Below are 5,611 nucleotides of genomic sequence, written 5' to 3'. Positions count from 1 at the left end.
TAATCATCAGTGACCGTGGTCACCAATTCATCGCGGACACTGTGAAAGAAATGCTTTGCGTCTGCACTTCACAGTTCAGACATTAGACACCATACTATCCCCAGACGAATGGTCTTGTAGAACATACCAATCGAACTCTTACTAACATGCTCGCAATGTACGTCGCGTCAAATTACAAAAACTGGGATGAGATTTTACCATTTATTACTTATGCATACAATACAGCAAAGCACGAGTCACGGACATCACGCCCTTCTACCTGCTCTACGCTCGATGACCACGCAGCTCCTTTGATACAATCCTCCCATTTAAGCTCCATACCGATGAGTCCATGGCCGAAACATTGTGCCGGGCTGAAGAAGCCCGCCAAATTACTCGCTTGCGCACACTGGCATCACAAGATCGCTCCAAGCAACACTACGATCAAAGCCTTGATGCCATTTCATTCTGCAAAGGTGAATTCATGTGGTTGTGGACCCCCCAACGAAAACTTGGTTTATGTCAGAACGACTGAAAATAGCGCTAAGAAACGGGGACACAAGACGAGGACACACGGCACAGTGTGTCTTGTGTCCCTGTTTCTTAGCGCTATTTTAAGTCGTCACAATGCACCAACAAGCCCAAATTTCGACAGTATGATGTCAGAAGTTTTTACCGCAGTACACAGGCCCCTAAGTCATTGTAGATCGCTTGACTGACTTGACGTACGTTGTGGCACGCTTGACGACACCTTCTCGTCGGTGAAATCTAACGCAGTTGATGCACGTGGCTTGCTTCAAGAAGTTTCATCCCTCCAGTGACATAAACTCGCCCAGCGGGCTTCGTCTGTGAACCGGGGATCGCTACGGTATGAGCCGGGCTGAAGTATGTGCCGGGTAGGTAGAAGAGGAAGACGACGTTGTCTGGTGCGGCCTGAGGACACCATCTTTACCGCGACTGCCGAACTTCATCCTCACCCTGTAAAATAAACTACCTATCCTTTAATTCAACTGTAACAATATATATATATATATATATATATATATATATATATATATATATATATATATATATATATATATATATATGAAGGGAGGGGCGAGAGGCGCGTCTCTCTCTCCTCTCGTACTCTTCTCCCCTTCGCTTCGCAAAGGCGCTGCGTGCACTGAACGTGCCATTCTCTGACCTTTATTTCTTGACCCAAAGAATCACTTCCCGTGCTCCCGCATGGTTGCAGAAGGTAGCGCATTGTTTTCTTTTTCTATGACGCACGTCTCGTCTTTGATAATCCTGTGAAAACAACTTGCACTCGAACTGCTTTTGGCCGAGCAAGGGTTTTTGTAATAAATTCAAGCTTTTTTTCTATATTGCTTCTGCACATGAATATGTGCTGTCCGTAGATCGTGACAGTAGCCCATTCATTTATTCTTATATAATGTGGACGATATAAAGTGGGAGAGCATGTACAATCATACAGTGCGAGAAGAAATGAGTCTCTTTTACATTTTTCTAATAATTAGTAGAGTGTTCTGTAAAATTTGCCAATACCTGAATCATTTCCTTGATTTTTTTCATCCCTACGACATTGTTATATTAGGAAAGGTATTCCTTGCTCTATGCGTGGTATTGTATTTGCAAGCATGGATGCAGCTAGATTCTTGCACGTGCACTCCCGCGCCGGCGGTCTGGTGCTTATGGTGCTGAACTGTAGACCCGCAAGTCACAGGATCGAATCCCGGCAGTTCAGGCGGCCACATTTTTGGTGGAGGAGAAATAGTGCGAGACCTGTGTAGTTAGGCTTAGGTCCACCTTAATTAACCCCAGGTGGTTTAACTTTTTGTAGCACTTCGGTACAGCGTCTCTAATGATTATATGAAAACTTTGGGACGTTAAACGGAACAATTTTCATTCCAACAATTATAGGTGTACACGCTTTTTTCTTCAACACCCTCACGAACAACATAATAACACCCTTATGCCACTTGCACCCTTCTCTGAGGGTGTGAAAAGGGTGTTACATCCATTCGAAAAGGGTGCAAATCTCTAAAACATCCTTTTTATACCCATAAGGGTAAAAAAATGACTGTGATGGACGTCTGCACGAAAATGCTAACGCGCTCAGCAGGCTGCCACTGCCCGCGCAAGTAGATGAGCCGTGCTCTCCGGAAGATGTGCTGATGATTGCGTCCGCGCCACGTTTCCAGCTGTCACCGCGTCAACTGGTTGAGCTCACCCAGAGTGACCCACTGCTATCCCACGTGATGACAGCCGTTTGAAACGGAGAACTACACTGGTTGCCCAAGCAGGAATTTTCGGCATTCGCAAAGCTTGGACACGAGCTCTCGCTACAGGAGGGTTGCGTCATCCGGAGTGCCAGAGTGGTCGTTCCAGCAAAAGTAAGGAAAGACGTGCTCGACTTAGAACATGCGGGTCACAGGGGCGTGGGGGTTAAGAAGGCGCGCACTCGAGGCTATTTTGTGGCCTGATGTCGAGAACGACAAAGAGCGGGTGGTCAAAAGTTGTGAAACTTGCTGCCATCACCCAAAAATGCCAACTAAAGCACCAGCCGCCGAGTGGAAACGTGCACCAACATCATTGCACACAATCCACGCTGACTTCGCTGGGTCTGTGGAGGGAAGGATGCTGCTAAGTGTAGTCGACGCATGCAGCAATTGGCTCGAAGTGCGCATCATGCAGAATATACGGTCGCCGACACTGATTGAGGAACTGAGAAACCTGTTCGCAACTTTCGGCATTCCCGAAAGGGTAGTCACGGATGACGGCCCATCCTTTGTTTCTGCGGAAATGGAAGAATTTCTTAAAAAGATTTGGGCGACGCACAGCACAAGTGCACCCTATCATCAAGCCACAAATGGGCAAGCCGAAAGAATGGTGTATGAAACGAAACAGCCACTTGCAAAGGATCAGTCAGAAACAATTGCGCGCAGGCTGGCTCGTTTTCAGCCGAAACAGCACACCACCGTTTCAGTAACGACGGTCAAAACGCCAGCTGCACTCATGTTTGGCCGGGAACTCTCAACAGCACTTACACGCATTCTACCGCGACCAGCTGAGATGGTGACCAATGACCACAGCACAACGAAATCACCAAGAAAGGTAGCCATTGGGTAATTGGTCTTTTTCCGCAACTTGGTAGGAAGTCCTGCTTTGGTTCGCGGAACCGTGTTAGAGTCGAACATCCATCTTGGCTAATCAAGTCAAGAAGAGGAACGGTTCGCCGGCACCTTGATCACATAAAGCCAGGTGCAGAGGCCTACCTGACAGAAGAATCGCCGCGGAACGATCTAACTAACGGACCAGCAGCAAGTAATCAACAAGACACAGTGCTGGCTCCGTACGTGATTTCGCTCCCAGCGGAAGCACCGCCGCCACATTATATGCCCACAACGCCCGACTCCGAAAATCTGGAAGCTGAGGCCAGGCTGGATACTTGTGTGACGCAAGTTCGCGATGATCAAACCAGTGAGTCCGCGTAGTACCGGACTGCGCCGAGGCCCCAACGTGATCGGCGTCCACCTGACCGATACGGTGACCCCGTCTAAGGGCTAATCTCCCTGTCCTTCCTCATGTATTCCTTCTCCTCCTTCTCCGTCTAAGGGGTAAGGGATGTTGTGTATGCGCACGTAACCGACACACGGCCACTTTATGTGTTGTGCCTCACTTGCGGGTACGGCCCGACGCTCCCACGCGCCTGGTGACTTCCTTGTGCTCTCGTCCCCACCTCCTGTACATCGTGTTACACGTGTACACTCGCTGGAGCAACTGTACCCTAGCCATAACCTCCTCTCGTCCATTTTTGAAGGAAAGCAATAAACAGTCTGCTGCCAGCCGCTGTCTTGTATGGTTCCTGCACCGCGGGGCTCCGTACACCAACATAACAGTAATCATACGATATTTTTAAACAAAAGTTTAGTTAGCAGTACTTTGTAATAATGTTCATTCATGCTCAACTCGTGGTCTTCTTGTTGTACAGGTGCAAATATTTCCCAATACAGTGTGAACGAGGAATATGAATGTAGAGGAAACATCAATCCATGAAAGGTTATTTTGACTGCGTCACACTGTGTGACCCTCAAGTAAGGCATTAAATCAGTTTTGAATAGCATGGGTCTTGGTTTCATTGATATGCTAAGGCCTTATGCCATGAGACTTTAGGCACACACAGCTGTGTTTCATCAAGCAGGCTCACTATAATATATAGTTTCTTAAACGTAGTATTCTTGAAACGATACATCTCTTGCGAAAAGGCGGTTCGCGAAAAACAAAAGTAATTGGATGCGTATCTGTCATATTCGCTGCAAATGCAGAAAGACGACAGTCATCTGCATGCCTCGCTATTTGAGGCGTGGTCCGATCCATGGCCACCTGTTATGAAGATCTCGAACCATTTTCGTCCTGCCAGGTGGTAGCACGTCAGCGTCGGTAGAGGGCATTTCTGAGCGTAGTGTTGTACATTCAGCGCAGCGTGAGAAACGTTAGGGTCTTTAGAATAACGTACTCATGTATTTTCTAGTAACAAAACACACCTTATAATAGATACATATTGATGTTGCGCCTCTTATATGCATAATATTCGCTTTTTGATGGACAATGTTCACAAGCGTGAATGCAGCCACCAGTTTTAGATAGCTGGGCATTCATCAAGTGGTGAAATTCTGGCCGGGTGACTCATTGATGTGGCAGACAGAAAAGCAAAAAGATAGGCAGACGAAAATTCAGAATGGTTATTAAAAACTGTTTTACTAGATGAATAAGTTTTAGAGTCAGGCAAGCATTGAGATTCATAAAACTCGATAGCATCATCCAAAAATATCGTTCCATCGATTGCGAAGAGGAATGCCCCACTTGTACTATATTTTCCAAGCTTTTGACAAGCATGTTTAGGATTGTGCGCTGCGATCATTCTTTATTAAACAGGGATGTAGTTCTCGACAGATGGCTACGCTACATGCGGTTTCGCCTGTGTTACGCCAAGCATGCGATGGCAGCACACGACAGACTGTAGCCCTAAAATGGTCTGCCCTTAATAGAAAACCGTATATTATTGTTAAGCGTAAAAGACCCACCACAGGGACAGTTTTGTTTTGGACCTTCTCACAGTATATTGAAGCTTCGCCCCAGGTAACCTCACAGTTGAACCGTAAAGGCTCTAAAGCATTGCATATCCAATGCGAACCTTGTTACTTCAGAACAAGTTTGCAGTTTGGAGCACCGTCTTAGTAACAGAAGAAACTAGTGCCTCACAGCAGGGCAGCGCCAGAAAATACGTGTGCCGAAGCTTCGATAACGCGAAACAACCCGCTTTAAAAAGAGGGACCCGCAAGCAGAGAAGAATGAATGATATGGGTGCATTAGCAGATGTATTTGAAGTGGATGCATAGCAAGAAAAGGATATCGGCGTACTCAAAGGATCTCACGCAAATCGGAAGGTCACCACCAGCAAAATTGGCTGCCTAACCAAAAGGATAACACCAATAGAGACAAAGTTTGGATGGGTGGTACAAGGGCAGTTGTCTTCTGACAACATTCAGTGCCCGTCTGGAGTACTGTCTGCATTGAGCTGCTGTTCTTCCGTGGCCATATCCTAATCTTTAAGAATAAGGTGTGGTTT

The sequence above is a fragment of the Rhipicephalus microplus genome, chromosome 8, assembly GCF_043290135.1.
Source record: "Rhipicephalus microplus isolate Deutch F79 chromosome 8, USDA_Rmic, whole genome shotgun sequence".
In the NCBI taxonomy this organism is placed as follows: domain Eukaryota; kingdom Metazoa; phylum Arthropoda; class Arachnida; order Ixodida; family Ixodidae; genus Rhipicephalus; species Rhipicephalus microplus.
Note: the sequence above shows the minus strand (reverse complement) of the source record.